The sequence below is a fragment of the Columba livia genome, chromosome 5 (genome assembly GCF_036013475.1).
Source record: "Columba livia isolate bColLiv1 breed racing homer chromosome 5, bColLiv1.pat.W.v2, whole genome shotgun sequence".
NCBI lineage: Eukaryota > Metazoa > Chordata > Aves > Columbiformes > Columbidae > Columba > Columba livia.
In genome coordinates, this window is record NC_088606.1 from 24,322,255 (window position 1) to 24,342,285 (window position 20,031).

The 20,031-nt window shown below is 52.1% G+C and overlaps 1 protein-coding gene across 5 annotated transcripts in view; it reads right to left on the reverse strand.

Annotated features, from left to right (window-relative positions):
* TMEM63C (transmembrane protein 63C) overlaps nucleotides 1–19,056 on the reverse strand; it is a 33,966-nt gene extending 14,910 nt beyond the window's left edge. For 2 of the 5 annotated variants that reach the window (XM_065063792.1, XM_065063794.1), the window contains exon 1: nucleotides 18,848–19,056. The gene's annotated coding sequence lies outside the window, so the exon portion shown is untranslated. Of the gene's footprint in view, nucleotides 1–18,529; nucleotides 18,757–18,847 lie in introns of those variants that run through there. The other 3 variants (XM_065063791.1, XM_065063793.1, XM_065063796.1) reach the window with 2 other exon arrangements.
* Between the last annotated feature and the right edge of the window lie 975 nt (nucleotides 19,057–20,031).

Genomic DNA, 20,031 nt, shown 5'->3' on the forward strand with positions numbered 1-20,031 from the left:
ATATAGTTTTGAAGCTGTCCCAGTCCTGAACAGGGGCTTTTATCAGGTGCTCTCCAAGGAGTCCCTTCCAGCCTCAGTTATTCTACAACCCTAGTCTCAGGGACCTGTGCTCCTGATCAGATCATTTTCTGGCCTGCCTGAAGTTTACAAGGAGTTACATGCATGCCTCACCCTGCAGACATGCTGAGCACAGTATATTGTGACCAGTGTATCATGGGCAGTGCAAAGGTCACATGAAACCTCATCATGCCCATTGGCATACACTTCCATAAGCTTTGTATTCAAGCCCACTGGGCATTCATTCCTCTCCCTCCTTTTTATCTATGTTCCAGGCACAACTGGGATGCTGCTGCAGCCCCTGCAGTCACCCAACCACAGGTGATCCCTGCTGCAGGATGCTCATAGCCCACATGGACAGGACTGAGGAAGAGAAGCAGGAGCCATGGTGTGATTAAGCAGCGGAGGAGGACGCAAACAAAGACAGCCAGCACCTACGGGGACCTGGAGGTGCAAAGTGTTTATGCTTGTGGGTTTTTTTTTCCCAACAAGACCAAACAGAATCAGCTCTGCTTCAACATCCAAAGAAAACCTGATTGAGAGGCCCTTGGGGAGTACACAAGAAGCATAAACAAAATGCCTCAGCTTAGAAAGGGGATCTTCCTGAGCTCTATATGCATTTGCTTTTGTTGGGAAACATTTACTTCTACTGTGTCGGTGTGACAGATGGGAGACTACAGCAACACGTGGTTTTACGTGCACTGCTGTAGACTCAGCCTCTCTCTCTCAGACCATGCAGCTTCCTGCTTGAGATTAGCCCTGTCCTAAAGTTCCTGAGGAGCCCAGACACCCCCACTCTGCAGGTGAACACAGCGGGAAGGAAAGGGGTGCTGAGACAGGAGCTGACACAGACTACATGCCTGACATACTGACTCTCTACGACCTTCTCATCTGAGAAAGACTGAGAAAGAGCAAGGCTTTCAAACACCGAGTTGACCAAAAAAATCCAAAAGTTAAAAAAAAGAAAAAGACTGGCAGCCTGACAAATGCACTCAGATGGACACCAGGGATTCCCAAGGGATTCTCAACCCAAACTCTCGAGAGAGTTGAAGATCTTAAGAACTAGTTTTGATGCCTGCAGGTTCCAAATTGAACACAGAGAGACGGTGACTTTTTATTTTCTTAACTTCTGAAGCCTACATTCCATCCCAAAGACAAATCTCTACCGGAAACCAAAGAGTGACTGGGATGCTTAGACCAAGGCTATGAGACTAGCAGAGCCTCAGGCTCACCCTGTTCCAGGGTTAGGCTGGCATCTGGCTACCTGCATAGATGCCTTGAAGGGATGTCAGAAGCCACTGAACTACAGGCATCAAGATCCCTAGGACACGCAGTCCCATGACACTTGCCACTACTGTGCATGTGATGCAGTGTCACCTGCAGCATGGGCTTCAGTGTCTGCTGCCAATCTGCCCATGCTGCCTACAGCATCTTCAGTTCTCCTGGGAGATCCCTAGCCACATGCATTTTGGTCTGGCCAATCCATGGTGTCTGGAGACATCACAGCCCAGGCTGGGACAGCTGACCATTAGTGTGGCTCCGCAGAGAACTTCCAGGTCACCTGAGATATGCTGATACTGCTCCAAAGGGCATCCCAGAAGACTTGGGACTAAAGCACCATCCCTGCAGTCAGGTATGAGCTGAGGAATGGGCTGGCAAAGCCTCCCTGTTGTGCCCCCAGTCATGGCCTTCCTCCCAGAATGGGTTAGGAGTCCCATACTTCAAGGCCAAGCACGGCCCCATTGGGATAACAACCCCTGAAGAGGGAACTCCAACAAAAGGAGACCCATGGGAAATGAGTGGGCAACTCTGACAAGTGGCTGCTGTTGGTGCTGGCCCTCCTGCCTCCTGCTTGCTGTCAGGCAGCTGTGAAACCACCGGGGCCACCGGGGCTTCCAGCCAGGGTCAGCCCTTTCCTACAGAGATGCTCTCAATCTGTTCTCCCCATGTGTGCCTCTCCCTCCCTCCTCTCCTCCTGTAAGCAGCAGAGCCATCACCATCTGGCATTTTCAGCTGCTAAATAATTCATCACCTTTTTGTTAACAAGTAGTGTCTCTGACTGAGGGAGCTGTTGGACCCTCAGTAAATAAACAAGGAGATTCTTAGCAACCCCTGAGTCCCTTCTCTGCCACCATGACTGCACAACCCAGTGTTAAGATCCTGCAGCTTGTTTCTAGGCACCATCTTCACACTCATAGAAATGACATCCTCCCAGAAGATGGTGGGGTGAGGGGGATTTTCACAGAGACTGGTAAGGATAATCTTTCCCTGTCAAGCCCTTGTTGCTGTCCCTTTCGCCCAGTAGCAGATATTTCACTCCTGGTGGTCAAAAGCAATGGGTTCCTCCTGGAGATGGTGCTGGTATCTCCTCTTTCAAGCTCTCCTGCCCACAAGCCTCCCAAATGCAAGCCTTCACCCACCCAGCCCAACTGGTCCATGTCTCTCGACCCAGCATTGCTGTTTCAATGCCAGAGTCTTACTGCACAGAGAAATTTCAGGAGCAGAAGACACCTGAAGCTACCAGTCTAGCTCTGTCCCCTCTCTCTTAGGCACCACCAACTCTGCTGCTGAAAGGAGCTGGTACATCATGCTCAGGTCTCTAATGCAGCCCTTGTGGCGTACCACAGCTCCTCTAAAGCTGATCCTTCTGCCTTTTCCCTGGTCTCTTCATCCCCAGATACCCATGGAAACCCACCTCCAAATACCCAAACCAGTACTTTTCTAGACCATTTGTTCCAGTTAATCTCACCTTTTATGGTGCTGCTCTTAGAAAAGCTTATGCAAATTATATAGCTGCAGTGTTACTGTTAAAATAACCATTGGGAACAACCAGCTAAAAGTAAATCATGTAAATGTTCTAGGAACAGCACATGCGGCAGAAGCAGAGTAGAGCTTTCTGTTCACATGTACCAGGAACAGCTTGAACTCAGACCTTCAGGACACATTCGACCCCCCTCCAACTGGAGGAGACACCTTACTTGGTATACAGAGCAAGAGACCACATGAAACTTTAGGTCAGACTTATAGTCACTGTTAAAAGACCCAAGCTAAATTTTCACACCAGATGTGTAAGTCAGCATTTTGCAATACTCCAGTGACAGCACTCTGTAATCATATCTTAAAGGACCAAACAAACCCCACAGCATCACCAGACCAGTTCCTGTTTCCAGCTACACACTGCCATCATGCTTTTCCCAGTCTTTAAGGGTCAGAAGAGGAAATATTATTGTGCATAACTGAGCTGAGTGGATGCCTTTGCCTCCAGAAGGTGTTAGCTGTGTATGAGGCAGTGCCTCCAGATGTTAAACCACAGACAGGTGACCCTCAGAGCAGCTGCTGTCCTAAAGAAGCGACAGTGATGGGCAAATCAAGAAACACAGGAGTGGACAGGGTTGCAGCTGGGAAAATGAAGCAACAACATAGAAGCAGAAATCATGATTTATGGGCTACCCAATCTAGATCTTACTTAGAGAACAGATGGTAAAATAGGTTCAGAAAACATGCAGAGTACTAGAGAAAGGCAGACCTCCTTTCTCCTCTTTGCAGTGGATGTGAATGGACAGTGAATGCACGAGATTTGCCATTGAAAGTGATTTGTTGAATAATTTCTATGAAACATTCCCAGTGTGTAAGGTTTGCCTTGAATATTCAGTGCCCTATTTGTTTTGTTGATACACCAGCATATGCTTCTCCTCTCTGGTTGGGTGGGCACTAATCCAGAGAATCAGATTTCCAATTACAAATAAGGCATTTCTTTTATGTGAATGCAATATTTCAGAATTTGTCTTTCCCTTGAAGCACCCTGCCAGCAAACTCATTTGCTAGGAGATTCACAGACAGCTGGAGCAGCAAAACACCAAAACAAAGTCTTGGGAGCACTCAGATGACTAAGCCAGGCTTCTCAGCATGCCAGCGCTCACTCAGGCTTGGCCTCCCTCTCTGGCAGGGAGGGCATTACTCATTTTGGCTGGTGGATGGGCAGCTGGGGTACAGGGCTGCTGATGGGGCTGACCATGGCCATGCAAAGCTGGCAGAAAAGCCAGGCTGAGGAGCTAGACCATGCCTCCTAGAAAGCAAGTATCACCACTACTTGACTGCCTCTGCATCCTTCTTCCTTCTCAAGGAGACATGGCCAAGCTGCGGGAGGTGAAAACAAGGACCGTCATCACAGGAAGCTCAAGTTCATGCCCTGGTGTGCCCAGGACTAGGTGGAGAGGCAAACCCTTGGTGTCCCACCTTGCAGGACTGCAGTGACCGACCTTGCAGGACTGCAGTGATGGGAAAGCCAGGAAACCCGAGCCACTGCCACTGACTCAGCACAGCTAATGAATGACCTCGGGCTGGTAAAAGGCTCATCAACACCCTGTGCTGAGCTCAGCACACGGCCTGGCAGAGGCAATTCTGGCACCAAAGAGCATGGTGACCTCTCTGTACCTGTAGCTTGCTGCACGGGAGATCAGGCACCCCATGGGCCACATACATCCCTGAGACAGACAAGCACAGAGGGGATGGGACCACAGACACAGCCCTTCAAAACCCCTTGGGGGTCCAAGGCATTTCTCCCCATGTCTCCTTTTGCTCTTCCTTCTTAGAGTCATGTCCTCCGGATCCAAAAAGTAAAGAGAGAGTCAGGCTGCTGGTAGCCTGCACAGCAAGCAGACACGTGGCAGCAGCATCTCTGGGCAGGGCTTTTTGCACCAGTTTCAATATCTTCATGACAGCTACCTGCACAGGAGACCAACCCCACTGTGACAGTGCCTGCCTCCCCAGGGCTGTGACCCACAGACTCACGGAGAGTGGAGCCAGATCCTGCCGGAAGCCAAGGCACTGGATGTGCAGAGACTGGGAGCACAAACACTGGCACTGCTGCGAATGCTCTAATCTCACCCTGCTAAGGCCCTGTGCTCAGGCACAGACAACCCACCAGCAGAAGACCCCCATCCCATCACCAGCAGAACAGCAGCTGCCTTACACAGGACATACACCAGCCCGTCCTGTTAGCCTGCCAGAAACCAGACACATCTTCCAAACCAGAAGAACCACCATGAGTGGCAACCTGGCTGGTAGGATATGGAGGCTGGGGTCAGTAAAGCTTGGGGACAAAGTACCACTCTGCAGCAACTGATGACTCCTAAAAGGTACAAAACACCTGCTCAAAGACTAGTTTTGTCATTGCCAATGAAGATGTGATTACCTAGAGAAGTGAGGAGGACTCAGCAGCTGGTATCCCTTGTCCCCATATCACCCACAAGTGACTCTGCACACATGCACCAGTGTGCTCATGAGGATGGGGGTATGAGTGTGGGAGTGAGTGTGATCCATGAGAAAATGAGCATGAGAACATGGCTAAGTAAAATAAACCTGCTTAAATATGGTGTAAATAAACATCACCTTCCCCGCCCACAAGCTCCGATGCTGCTTTCCCCTCAAGGGGCACAAATGCCCACCAGGCTCACTGCCAGCCAAGGTAGAATAGCAGGAGGAGCAGCTGGCCCATGAGCCCACCCAGGCCTGGGAGATGCAAACCCCATGGTAAGCCCCTTTCCCTCGGTGTTAAGCCCCACTCAGGCACAGCTGCTCCTGTCTCTGATGTTTCATGTCCCCACTGGCCCTTTGGGAGCTTCCTGCAGACAGAGATAGTGAGGAGCTGCAAGGACTCTCAGTGAGGGACCACATGGGCAGCAGGATGTGGGAAGAGTTATCTGTACCTGGGACAGAAAAAGGGTGTCCTCCCTGCTCCCCTCTCCTTACCTGCACTGCCAACACTGACCATCCAAACCATGTAAGCCACCAGGAGGGAGAGACCGACCCCGTTTTTGGGAGCCAAGCAAGTTTTTCTGGTCTCAGGAGTGGTGGGTTGTCACCACCTTCAGGAAACCCTGTGCAGGGTCACACTGCCCCATGGGGGAAAAAAAAAAACCACGAGACTCACCTTAAAGTAACACAGCACTTGAGAGCAAAACCCTCCCCTGCCACGTCCCCCTGCAGCGGCTGCCGCGTCGCATCTGGCTCTCTGCTTCCCCATCTTCTCCAGCACCACTGTGCAGATCCAGGGGTGGCTGTGTTTTGGTGCTGTGACTGACAAAGTCCTGTGTATGAGTTTTTTGGATGAGAAGGCATCACAGCCCCCAGCCTCTAGCAGGGCTCTCCACAGAACGACATTTGTGGCCTTTCTCTGCAGTACAACAGCCACCTGTCCTGGTCCCTTCTCCCTGAGGGATGCTGAGGACCAAGCAGGGCAGCACTGACTGGCTGCAGCGCTCCTCGGCATGAGAAAAAAGCCAAACCTCAGGAAACTGAGAGTGAACAGTGCTCACAGTGAGCTCTGCAGCCAGGGAGGTGTGTTTGGGCTGGTGCGTGGGAGATGCTGTGCACAGAGCAGCTCTTCTCTGCACCTCCTCCACGCATGTGCGAGCCAGCGGCGGCTGGAGCCAGTGCACGGCAACTGGGAAGGAAGAACCACAGTGGACTTTATTAATTCCACCCCTAGTCCTTTTCACCACATTTGACGAAACTGCTGCTGCAGGCTGGCTCTAACCTGTGTTTGTTTTGTATTTCAATATCCTGCTGTGCACACAGCATGTTTATCCCCTCACACCGCCCTTTGTGTGTGCAAAGCACCAAACAAACATGAGCTAATTAGGCCGCAGGCTCTCCAGGGCAGGGGCCCGTCATCCATTCTGTGTTGTGCACCCCTGTCCTTTGATAAGGCTTAAATCAATGCTTTTCAGCACAAAGGATTATCCAGGCCAAGCCCAGCCCAAGAGAGGGAGCAGGAAGCCCCTGGGCTGCTGGTGGGCAATAGCTGGGACCAGAGAGCCACGAAAGAGGGCTTATGAGAAAGATGGGGACAGACTTTTTAATAGGGCATGTAGCAATACGACCAGGGGTAGCAGTTTTAAACTAAAAGAGAGCAGATTCAGACTAGATACGAGGAAGAAATTTTTTACTACAAGGGTGGTGAACCACTGGCACATGTTGCCCAGAGAGGTGATAGATGCCCATCCCTGGAGACATTCAAGGCCAGGCTGGACATGGCTCTGAGTAACATGAACTTGTTGAAGATGACCCTGCTCATTGCATGGGGGTTGGACTAGATGACCTCTAAAGGTCCTATCCAACCCAAACTATTCTATGACTCTATGAAAAAACTGGGGCTGATTGAAGGGAACAGAGGTTGCTCAGAGGTGGGAAAGGGGCAGGGAGTCATCTGAAGGCTCTCAGTTAATATACACACCCATGCACACGCGTATGCACTCACGAAGAGTATTTTGGGAAAACAGCAAAGAGAGCTCCCATCACCACCAGCTCCTCACTTGGAGCTGGAATGCTGAAGGCTGCTTGCAGTCCTCAGAGCAACCCCCATGCTTGCAATTAATTAACGATGATATATGCAGATGAGGACAACTCCCAGCCCTTACTGCCTGCATGACTGAGGGCCATGGCAGCAGCTGGCCCTAGGGAAGGGCTTGAGCAAAGTGTGCCCCTGGGTTGTTTATCACCCACCAGCTCCAGGACCACAGCATGCTGTGCCCACACACAGCCGGCTCGCCAGGAGTAGCTTCCATTTGGCACCAAAGGCCAAGGAAGACACCTCTCAGCAAGGCTGTGATAGTGACAGGATGTTGAACATTTAGAGGCAGATTGCTTCTTCCTCCACCCAAGTAACCATGCTCAGAGGAGGATTTTAAGGTCACCTCCACTGAGAAAAACACTCCCTCATGGAAAGCTATATGGAACTAGCCATGGCACAGTCAGGAGTCAGGCTGAGGCTGTCACTGCAGGTCACAAGCATCTTTCATAGTGCCACAATGTGCCAGAAGCACTGTGGTACCTCGTGATGCAGAAAAAGGCAGGAGTTCCTCCTTGAGTCCCCTCTGCTGTTCGGGCAGTGGGGAGCTGTGGGAGGTGGAGAAGAAAGTGGGAGGTTTATCTGCTGCCATTTATAAAACCACCTCCTGCAGAGACACTGCCAGCCACAGAAGCACCCAGCAAAGCCCTTTCCAGAACAGCTACAGCTGTCCCTGGCGAGCGGAAGGAACCTCACCCCAGGGCAGGGGCAAGGAGAGGACTGTGCTTTGCACACACGTGCATGCAAACACACTTGGGATGTGCAATGAGGGTGATGCAGACTGGGGAGCAGCCCAACACCACACTGCTCTGACTAGGCAACTCTGGTGGCTTTGCACCTGGTGTCCCACCCATACTGGGATGGCGCAGCATGCTTGCGGATGGCAGGGACCTCGCTGCTGAGCTGGTGGAGAAAGTGAGTGCATTTCGAGCCCCTGGAACTGCTGAGCTCCAGCCAGCCCCTCTCGTGGCTGCTGACTGACAGGGACCTGGGGGCACCCTGCCGGTGAGCAACCTCATCACACAGCCTTCCATGGGCCAGTATAAGGTGGGCAGCATCATGCTTGTCCTGTTGAACCCCTTCTCCTCGGGCCATCGGCACACCTCCCTTCACACTGTTCTGGGGGAGACACTGGCGCCCGGCTGCTGCCAGCCTCCCCCACTTCACATCTCCCCAGCTTCCAGCAGACAGAACATCCCCCACAGCTCATTCTGCTGCAGGAGCAAAGAAACACTCCTGCCCCGGCCAGCTCCTCTCTCTGCAAAAACAAAAGCTTCTTCCTGAGAGCAGTGGGTTACAACACTATATATACATACACACACACAAAATATGATTTTAGAGCATCTGCAGAGCTAGAACATTTCTATCGCCTGTGCTCGATGCCAGGAGCAGAGGGAGGTTTGGGCTGCAGCAGGAGCCCATGAGCATACTGTTCACTGATTCTGGCTCCAACAAGGCTTTCCTCCCACCTCTGCCCAGGTTCCAAGCAGATCTGGGTAACACCAGATGACCAGGATGAATCGCACCACCCTGGGAGCGTGAGAGCTGGCAGCTCAGCAAAGGCTCCAGCACCAGCAAGCTGGATGGCCCCAGCAGTGGCTGTGCTAGCCACATCCAACCGTGATGGTGAGATTAGCTCCCAGCACCCTGCTTGGAACCAATAGCGCATCAAAAGGAAGGGAAAGCCTTTGATGGTGGATACAGGGGCCTGCAACAGGAAGACAAGGAGAGAAAGTGCTCCCCAGGGCCTGGCTCCGCCATCTCTGTCCCCTGAAGTTGCATCCCCCCTGGAGTTGCATCCATAGAGGACCCATCTATCCCTCCATGTGCAAGCAAATTTTGTCCTTGAAAAGGAGGAGAAAAGAGGCTGAACCCGTCTCACAGTCTCAACACCAGATTGTGCTGCCTTTGCCCAGGCCATGGGCCAGCCCACTGCCCTCCCACCAAATTCTGTTCCCATGCAGGACAGCCCGGTGCTGGGTTTTGCTGGGGCAGTGGCCGGAGCACGCACTCAGTCTCCGCAGCCCACGCAGCCTTCGGGGGAGACTGGAGGAAAACTGCTGCTGCTGCTGCGGCTGGGAAGGGGGGCGGCTCTCCCAGGCACACATGGAGCTGCAGACATGCGGCTCTGCAAAGCATCGAGTCTTCCAGCTTTCTCCCAGTGCCACGGGTGCTTGTGCACTGACAAGACAGTTCATTCCCACCACTCCCATCATCCTCAGGGAATTCCCCTTGCCCAGGACACTCAAGCGCAGCTTCAGCCATGTACTTACCTCAGAGCAGAGCAGACAGCCATCACGCCCACCAGCCTGCTCTCATCTTCTCTACAGAGAGGACCTGGGGTGTCAAATGGCCCTGAAGCATCAGAGATCACAGGGAAATCACAGGACTGTTAGGATGGGCATGTCGATGCAGGCCAAGCCAGCAGGAGCAGGGACAAATACGTGGCAAGAACTGGGGTTCAGGTCTCCCCCTGATACACACTCACCGCAGGTGATTGGCCAAGCACGCAGTGAAGAACAAGGCACAGACGATCAGCACGCAGCCTCTGCTGTGCCCATGCTGCAGGCTGGCACTGCCTGCACCAACCGTGCTGCCCTTCTGACCCACTCTGGCTGTGCTCACAGGCCAGCAGCTGCCCATGGCCAGTGCAAGGGGCATAGGGAGGGACGGAGGAAAACACAAGAAATGGTTTCCTTCCCTTCAGACAGTGAAGGAAGTATCACATCTGGACATGTACAGCAGACAGGCTGAGAAAGGGACAAGTCATCAGGAGGAGAGAAGCTGTGGGCTCGGAGATGCAGCATCGCCCAGAGGACATGGTGAGACAGATGGGAGATTTGGCAGCAGGGTAGCCACAGATCGACCTGCAAGCTCTTCCCACTGCAAGAGCAGGCGGCACAACACTGCGTAGGGGCTGTCAGCCCAGCCTGGCAGGTTTGTGGGGGGAGACTGCATCCTTTTAAACACGCCATATACAACAGCCAGCATCAGGGGTGCTCTGTGGGCAAGTCACCCCCTGGGATCAGGGGCAAAATGGGAAAAAAATCAGGATGGCAAGTTTTAGGGGCAGGGAGGCAGAGAGATTGTCTCTGGTTTCTCTGCACAAGCCTGCCTTCCCTGCATGCAGGGCCACGCAGCCAGGCTGGTGCTCATGGCAAGGCTGGCAGCCCCTGCGCTGCTCTGACCGCCTTGCCAGCAGTGCGGGGTGTCACCAGGCAGCCGCCTCTCTGCCCTCCACAGCATCACCGCTCATGTGCAAGAGAAAAGGAAAGGAAATTAAACATAAGGCAGTGCAGGAGGGGGTTGCAAAAGGAGCCTCCCCAAGCCCGTGTCCCCTTGTCCTTCCAGCGTGCTTTGGGTTGGCAGCCCCATGCCCCACTCTGCAGCGCCAGCACCAGGAATTCAGCCAGTCAAAGAGATCGGGGAGATCAGGAAGGGAGCAATGCCCCAGTAACAGCCACTGCAAACTTCTCCGCAGCCCAGCAGCTATCTGAGGCCACGCCACATATAGCAGGGATCAGACAGGCTCTGTGTCCACTTGGGAGTGATGCTCAGGAATCCAGCATCGATACTGAGGGGTTTTCACAGTGGCTGGGGATACTGTCCCAGCCCCAGCCAAGGCTCCTGCTTCTGGCTGGCTTCAGCTATGCCATTGTCCCTGCCTGCATTCCTGAGCAGCACACACCAAACCTGCCACCAAGAACTCTGTTCTTCCTTGGCTCAGTTGGCCCTGGTAAGTGCCCTGAGGTCCTGTAGTTGGGCTTTGCAGCACCAGCAAGGCATTTACTAAACAAGTAAGGGTCATCACCTCCTTGTCCACTACGTGGCTAATGTAAGGGGTAGTCTGGCACATGCTGTGCTGCACAGTTGACATCCCTGCTCCAGGAAGCATCTCCCACCTGGAAACAAGAATAGCCTCCAGCCAGTCTGAGAAAACCCAAGGTGAGAGTGCACAAGACTTCTGCCCCCCAACAAAGCCTCCAGTCCCCAGCCTGGCTCCCTGGGGCAAGCAGCACTTCCATTAAAGCATGGGCACGTCCTCTCCTGAAACACCTCTCTGCTTCACCAGTGCCAGCGCCACATCTACTAGAGACAAAAAGCTGGGCAGCCGCAGCTGCTGCAGAAGATACAGCTCATCCCAACACCCCTGTGTGACCGCAGCCCTGGTAGGGTGAGCAGAGCTCTGCATAGGCAGCCAAATCCTCCTCCAGAGCAGCAGGGATCAATATTTAAGTGATGCCAAATCCTGTGCTGTTGCGTATTCCCCGGGGCTAAGACAGCCTGCAGGACACACCGGCCTCCAAATCCTGTCCAGCTGCTTTCCACACTTCCTCCTGGAGGCACAGCTCCATCACAGGGCACACAGATCTCATGCTAGAGAGAGAGGACCAAAAAAATACCAAAAGCCAGGTGTGGAGAGCCACAGGAGAGCACTGGGAAGGTTCTTGCTAATGCTCACCATGGCACACAAAGTTCCTGTGCTACATGAGCTGCAGAACCAGCTGAACATAAGAGTGGGTTCCAGTAGTGGCCCGGTGCTGTGCAGGGCACAGGCTGGCCATACACACGGGCATGGCCACAAAACCCAGCTACCTGGATTAGCTCTGTTCAATGAGGGAGCAAGACACCATCCTGCTGGCACAACCACTCTCCCCGGCCTCCCACCTCTTGACCAAGGTGAGCTCTGGGGACCAGAGAGCTTTCCCCATCATATTCAGGGAGCAGACAGTCACCCACAGCACCAACAGCAGGATCCAACCCAAAGCTCAGCAGGTCCCACCACATGCCTACCCTGCACTCCTCTTCTCCTGCCCTGGCGGGAGGACACAGTGCTGGCAGGGATGGCTCCCACGGGGAGGCAGAGAGACACCCGAGGCACTGCTTCCAGCTGGGACTTTAAAGACTATGGACGTACAGAAAACTGTTCTGCCCACAGGGTATTTTGCGGCACATTCAAATTGCCACAAAAAATCCCAAGCCCAAACAAATGTTGAGTGAAATCCAGTCTCTGCTGAAGCCAACTGCAACACGTCTTCCACGAGGGCCAGAAATTCACCTCCTCATCTAGAAAGAAACCCACAAAGTTTGACTCCTGTCCAAATAAACAGCTGGCCTCTCAGATGTAGCTGCCGGGATGAAGGAATCCTGATACCTAATGATTACCCTGGAACACACGTAAAGCTGTAGTTGTGATAGTTTAAGACAAAGCTTTGGACATGGCCATAGTTTCTGTAAGTCCAACTATCAGAGTTTTGCATAGCTTGGTTTATCCATCTCAGTGTGAAATGTATCAGAGGACTGTATTTGCAGAAAGATCCATCCTCTGACTTTCCTGCAATGACTGAACTAACCTGGAAGTCTCTAAAATGTGTCATTCACAGAAGGTGGCCCAGCCACTGCAGCTTTTTATTAGCAGTATTTGCTTTGTGGTTGTTTTTGTTGTTTTTCCCAAACAAGGAAGCATTTGATGAAATTTCATGAAAGGAAAGACAAGAAATTAAAAACTTGGATGAAAGAAAATTAAATTTGATTAAAACCTACCAACAGAAAAATCCAGTCAAACTGCCTGATGAGAAGATTAGCAGCACTGTAATATGAAAGGAAAAAGCAATAAAGAGGACTTGGAAGCAGAACAAATAAAAGAATTATGACTTTTGGAAACATATACCTGACTTAAAAGTAATCAGACTTTGTCTGAACCAAAAATTTTGAAAATTAAAAGACAGCCGATTTAAAACTGGAAGTTATAACATCCTGCATGATAAGACCTCACATCACTCTCAGCAGTGAAAAATAAGTCAGTAGAAATTCTTGCAGTATGCCCTTGCTGCCAAATCTGCTCACTGGCTGAGCACTTGGAGCTAAAGTCTGATGAACTGCAGAAACAGCTCTTACAGCAACAACCTTTTCGAAAGTACAGGAAAAATATGTTTTAATTAATTTAGTACACTGACTAGTTTAGTCAAAGTTCAGAAAATTACTGCAGGTTAACACAGAAGAGCCTGGTTCCCGTTCCAAGCCCAATGAAGATGAAGTGTGTGAGGATAACCTCTATTAGTTCTGGATTCTTAAAAGACAGAAATAATCAGATTATATCACTGGTTATATTTTATATCTCCTATAATAAAATTCTGTTCATATAACATAGTCTTATAGTAATACAACATAGTATAGTAATATAGTATTGTTAAATTCATTACATATACAATGTTTTCATAAACTTATTTTTTTTTCTGTCATGCATCAATACATTTTAAGTAGTTTTATTTAACCAACTAGAAACTATTTTTAAATGCTTGCTTTCTGCATTTTTAACTGGATTTAATTATCCACTGAAATACAACTGGACCAAATTTAAGATAAAGAAGTGATATCTAATAAAGAAATGTGTCACTCACCATTTTCTAATGCAAGAAATGTAGACATTAAGAATCTAAATAACTGTGTTTTACACTGTAAACCCACTCAAGCACGGTGCAGCCTCCTGCTTGGCCCTAACATACTCATCACTGAGAATCAACTCAGCCTTAGGAAAATAATAGAAGAGTACAAACACAGCAGGACTAAAACTAGGGACTTAGGTTGCGGCTTTCTGATCTTTAATTTAAATCCATCCATCCTACTTAGCAGCAAATCAAGAGCCAAACAAGGCACAGATCAAACTTATTCTGAAGTCTACGAAGTTTGGTTCATTTTTCTGCCATTTTTGCCATCATACTTCCCTTCCATGTAGTTTTGCTGCCTGTGACCGCTCCCTGAGAAAAGAAGCCCAGAAACACAAGGAATGGTGCACGTCCCCCGCCTGGAGTCTGCCAGCCCTGGGAGTCTCTTACTGGTATAAAGACATCCACTGCATTGCTTGCAGGCTCAGACGAGCTAGGCAAACTTCCTAAATTCTGGTTGGTTCACTAATGCTAACTTGGGGATTACTCCATAGTGACCAAATTTGTCAGAAGACAGGACAAATAATCACAGAAGCACTGAGGCTGAAGGGAGATCATCTAGTCCAGCTTCCCTTCTCAAAAGCATTGTCAGCTAGAGGAGGTTGTGCAGGGCCATGTCCAGGCAGGCTTCGAACATCTCCAAGGATGGAGACTTTGCTCGAAGCCAGAGCCATGCTGAGAAGACCATCCCAATGTGCTGTTGCAACCAAGTCCTCCACCCAGGTGGGTCCCAAGCCCCAGGCTACTGGGGGCTGGGATTCCAGCTGCGCTGATGCCCTTTGGCCCATGGTCAGCAACTGCCATGCTTCATGAGTCACCCTCAGCTTGCCAGTCCTCACGTGACATGTCAGCACCGCAGCCTGTGCCACTTCCCTGGCATGTCATCCTAGCATGGGTCATCTTGCTGCATGGGTAACGCAGCAAGGGGACTCCTCCAGCATGGCCACCTGGGCTTTGCCAACACAGGGTCCTCAGGCCTTGTCTCAGAGTACCACCAGCTCACTTTGGGCCACACCTGGTAGACGCTCCCCAGCTATCCATCCAAACCTGAAGTTTGCCTTAAGTCCCCTACCTCTACCTTCTTTGAATTTCAGTCTTCCCTACTCCATCCAATGCAGCAAATCAAGAGGCTCATTGCCTTGATCTCCAACATCTCCTGCCCCAGCCGCCTCCTGCCTCCAACTCCCAGCTAACAATAAAGTGCTCACCAGCAGAGCAAGGCCAGAGTCCCTTCCTCCCTATGTTAGAAGGAACTCAAAATTACATGATGACATACTTTTCCACCTCTCACAACCTGCCTTTTAGCACTTGGGGGTGCAGTGGAGCTTATCTCGTTCATACCCTGCCTTCCTCTTGGCTCACCCACAACATGCAGATGACTAGATGTTGGCACCGAGGGTAGGGGAACCAAGTCACCCAAAGCTTTCCTATACTCCGATTGAACAGGAGCACTGAGCCTCTCTGTTCTGGTACTCCATTTTAAACACATCTTTATTTGAGATCTAACTATGACAGCACAGAAGCCTCTCCTTGGTCAAAATGGTACCCACAGCTTCTCATGGGGACTCTGCTGGGGACTGCACAACTGATCCCAGTGTTGAAATGCTTCCATACTGTGGTATTCGTGCTCCCCAGAGGCTGGGCAACATTACAGTTATTTCAATTAGGAAGGCGATTTCTCAGCTGAAGAGCTTTTCTCTGCAGCCCTTAGCAAGGCTGCAGCTCTTACACCAACACAGCCATCCACTAAGAGACAGCTGTACTGGGACAAGCAAGGCAGGACAGCACCAGGGCTTAGATAACCACCAAGATGAGTCATGAAAAGTGAACCCAGTGAGGAGGTGAGAGATCAAGCAGCGGCTGAACCTCCAGCAAGGTGAGGGTGACACTGGGACCAGGGCAGCGGTCTGGGAGAGGTGAGTCCAAGCCACCGCACCCACCTCCCCCTGCCTTTGCAGAGAGGTCCTGCAGGACCAGCCCTGCCCAGTCTCATCAGCAACAATAGTGGCCTGGGCGAGGGGAAGGGCTGTGCACAGCTACCTGGCCAGGGCCGTCTCATTGTTGTTGTAATGGTGTGAGCAAACTGCTGCCATTGTCCCCACCTAATAACAAGGTGTGATCACAGCCTAATTACCAGTCCCAGCTACAATCAAAGCAATAACTTCAAGCCAGCTTTTAAAAGACGTTCAGGCATCTTAGAGTGCAGGTAGATGCCAAGTGGGATCCTGAAAAGCTCTAAGACCTCATCGTTGAGGGATCTGACACCTGGTTAGGGACTGAAGGTAATCAAGACATAGCTGAAGGAAATTGGGACTGGAGCTTCTCCTGAAATGATCTCAAAACAAACCCACTTTTGTGCTAAGAGCAATGCAATGTTTTCTTCAAACTTAGGGCTAAGTACATGAATTATATTTACAGCAATTAAAGTAGGTAAGAAGAGCTGTTTCACCAAACACATAAGTGACGACCACAGAAGGCTTTGGTGTTTATAGGAGTAATGGAGGAGCCAGCATTTGCACAGCAAACTGATGTTTGCCTCAGAGTTTAGGTGACTGATTAGTTTAATATCAATTGAATTCACTTGTGGGTGTTAGCAACATTTCTCCCTCTCCTTGCTGCTTTGGGAAAGCTCTCACAGTCTGTTAGGATGAAAGTATTTCCTGTGAAGAATATTTTAAAGCAGTGACACTCCTGCTTTTGCAACTCTGCAGATGTAGGCTCTTAAGCTGTGATGAAATCTGCCTTACTTTCCCTTGAGCTAAAAGTCTCTGCATAGATGGAGAACAGTATTTACCTGTGAGGGCCTGTGCACACCGCTGACCAGCATCCCCAGTAACCACCACTATTTCTGTTCCCATTTGCAGGGTTTGCTTACCACGATCGACAGCCACCAAACCGGGGATGAACTAGTTAACCTCAGGGAAAGTTTTGAAGAAGAAGGCAGCTACAGAGGGATGCAGGTGTTACCCTGCAAAAGATTAAAAGAACTGAAAGGCATTCAGACAGGAGGCAGGATTCTGCCATGGCAAGAAGGCAGAGGTTTAAGCTTACAGGGAAGCCGGAAAAGCCCATATGTGCTATGGAGTCAGAGGCTGCAGGGGTGCCGGCAGCCTCCCTGCTTTTATTTATTACTTGTTTGTTTGCCAATGGCTGTTTGCCAGGCTACGAATCCTTCCTGAAAGAGCTGCCTCTGCCTCCCTCTCCATCTGCTGCCCAGCCGTGACCACCACTATCCATGGCAGCAGGGAAGGCAGCAAGGCCAGGGTGCAGGTCTGGTCTCAGGGCAGCCTTCTCCCTTCTGCTTTTTCCACACTTTCTCCACTCTTTCCTCTGAACAAATACTGCAAACCACTTCAACAGCACCTTTTATTCCAAATGGTACACTTTGCCTTCTCTCTACTGCTCAGACATGCAGCCTGACCTGTCACACTGCATCATAAAACGCCAACATGGGGCAAGGTGCTTTCTTGTACTTCTTTTGCCCGCACAGCTTTCCCCTCATACCCTCGCTCTCTGTCCACTCCTCCCTGAACTCTCTGCAAGGAGAGAGGGCAGGAGTGTAGATCAGTGCTGGAGATGGTGGCTAAACAGTTAAAAGGAAAAAGATGTTCATGCAGAAATAACATCTGCCAGCCAGACAAAGGTTTCTCTGTCTTTCTCCTGGATAACACCCATTCTGTTCAGGAGGTTTCTGAATTGCAAACTCACTGTGCAGCATCACCCTGGCACTAGAGAGGACGGGGAAGCAAGTGAGGGAGAAGACAAGTGATCCTTGGATAAATCTGGATGAGGTAATAAACTGGGGGGAAAGTAGCTTGGTCAGAGCATTAGATTACCCTGACCTGACAGCCCTTTCAGAGTCATCAATCTCTCAAAATCTGGAGGGAGAAATAGGGAGAGATTCCCCCTTTTCTCCCCTGCCAGCATGAAGCATTTCTAACACCATCAGGTGTGGCTCCCAGGAGGATTCTGTGGCCAGGATGACGTGGGGACTGAGCACAAGCCATGGCATGACACAGCGGTGGGATGACATTTTATCTCGCATCAGAGGGCAGCAGCACAGGCCAGTGCACGGCCACTGGAAAAGGACACTGAGGGGCTGGGGCTCTACTCTCTGCTTCTGCTGCTGACTTACTCCAGCAGCCCAGGGAAGCCCTTGCACCTCTCCTGGGCCTTAGTCACCCATCACGCAAGTGGAAACAAGCATTACTTAAAACCACTTTGGTAGGTGGTCCAGAATGAGGGCAGGAAACCAGAGCCTAAACAGAGCTAAGTCCCCCAAAATCTCCCACAAGGGTAAAGCAAACCCATCGCTGTATCCTGGACCCACAGAGTCACAAGCTATACCCGGTGTGGCACACCCACCCGAGGTCACACAAGTTGCCGTGAGCATCCTCCAGCGCAGTCCCAAAGCCAGGCCCACCCCGGAGGCGCAGCTAAACACGGGGGGTGGGGCGGGATTAGCCCCACACACGGCGCGGCTTCCTCCCCACCCCAGTCACCCCACCGGCAGGACGCCCCCACCAGTTCTGCACCCCAGGAGCCCCCCCAGCCACCCCTCACTTGAGCCCCGCTGCCCGCTGGGCCTCCCGCCCGCTGCCGCTGCAGTCGCCGGCTGAGCCCCGCACCCGGACCGCGGCTCCCGCCCCGCGGCCGCCCCCCGTCCCGGACTGACCTGCTGGGAGGCTCCCGGCCCCGCTCCGGGCCCTTCGCCCGCCGCCTCCCTCCTCCCCGCGGCGCCTCCGCGCCGCCCGGCCACGGGCTGCCCGGCACCGGCAGGGGAAGGGGCCGCCGCCGCTCCGCCTCCCCGCCCGCCCCGCTGCGGCGGAGAGGACGCGGTCCCCGGGCTTCAATCCCCGCCTCGCTGATGTCCGTGTGCCGGAGCCTGTGCTGCCGGCCACCGGGCCGAAAAACGGCCGGAGCTCCGGGGCCTGCAGGGGAACCGCCTCCTCGCCCAGAGCGGGGGCGGGCAGCCCCCCGCCGCGCTGCCTACCGTGTGCCCGGCGGCATCCGTGCGGGGAGGAGGGGGCAAGGCAGCGGCCGGCGGCTCCGCGGCGGCCCCGGCTGCTCCGGCTCTCGGTATGGGGAGCGGGCGGGGAGCTGCCGGCGGAGCGCCTGGGTGCGGGGTCTGTGCGTCTCAAGCTATTTCTGGGTCTGAAGCTGTGTCCGCCGCACCAGCCTCCCCGAGCAGCTTCTGCGGCGGTCGGGCTCCGCGGGATGGCTGCCCGGGCGTGTGCCACGGGGCGAGCCGGAAACGGGCCTCCAGGGCCGCCAGCCAGCGCAGTGGGGGCACACGGGGGGTCGGCCCCCCAATGCAGCAGCAAGGACAGGTGGATGGGTGCGTTTGAGACCTCAACAGCATTTGCAAAACCTCTTCCATTGATGCAGCATCACTCAGTTGTGTGGCAGGGTTGGTACCTAAGAAATTTACTAGGGGTCTTATTTCTGTAAAGTGGGTTGAGCGGGGCCTGGAGCCACCAAGGTGCAAAGGGGCTTTTTGAGCCTGGTTCTCCTTAAGCATCCCACCCTTATTCTCATCCGTCCAAGCCTTGAGGATGTAGGCACCACACCCTGTGCTGGAGAAACAGCCGACAGCACACCCAATGTTGTGGTACTGGGTGTCTCACATGGCCACAGATATTCCCAACCAATGATCAGGGACACACCTGCTACTGGGCTAGCAGGGAACAGCCTGCTAGCTGTGACCATAGGACTACAACTGGCACCCCAAGTGCCTCATTGCTACTGCCTCATATGAGGGGCCCTGGGGTCCCACATTTGTGGCTTCTCCAGATGCTAAGTAGAGGGTGTTGCTCTGCAACATCATGTGAAGGCTCATTTGATCTCTTTTGGGCTGAAGAAGCACAAGCCAGCGGCTAAGCCCCTGCCATTTAAATGACCTTCCAGTCTGACAAGTGCAGCTATGAAAGTGGCCAGGAGATGCATCAGGGAACCAAAACACGTAATGAACTGTCAGGCAAGAACATCCCTTCATACTGCAAGTGAAAATAGGCTGGCATAGCTCACAGACCATGAGGAACCAAGGGCCAAGGGGTGAAAATAAACCAAGTGTCTTTCCTTTTTTTTGGGGGGGAGGGGGTTCCCCAAGGCTGATTTCTGCTCTGCTGGAGCACAGTGCAGAACACAGGAGGCCTACAACACGATGGCTTTGATAAA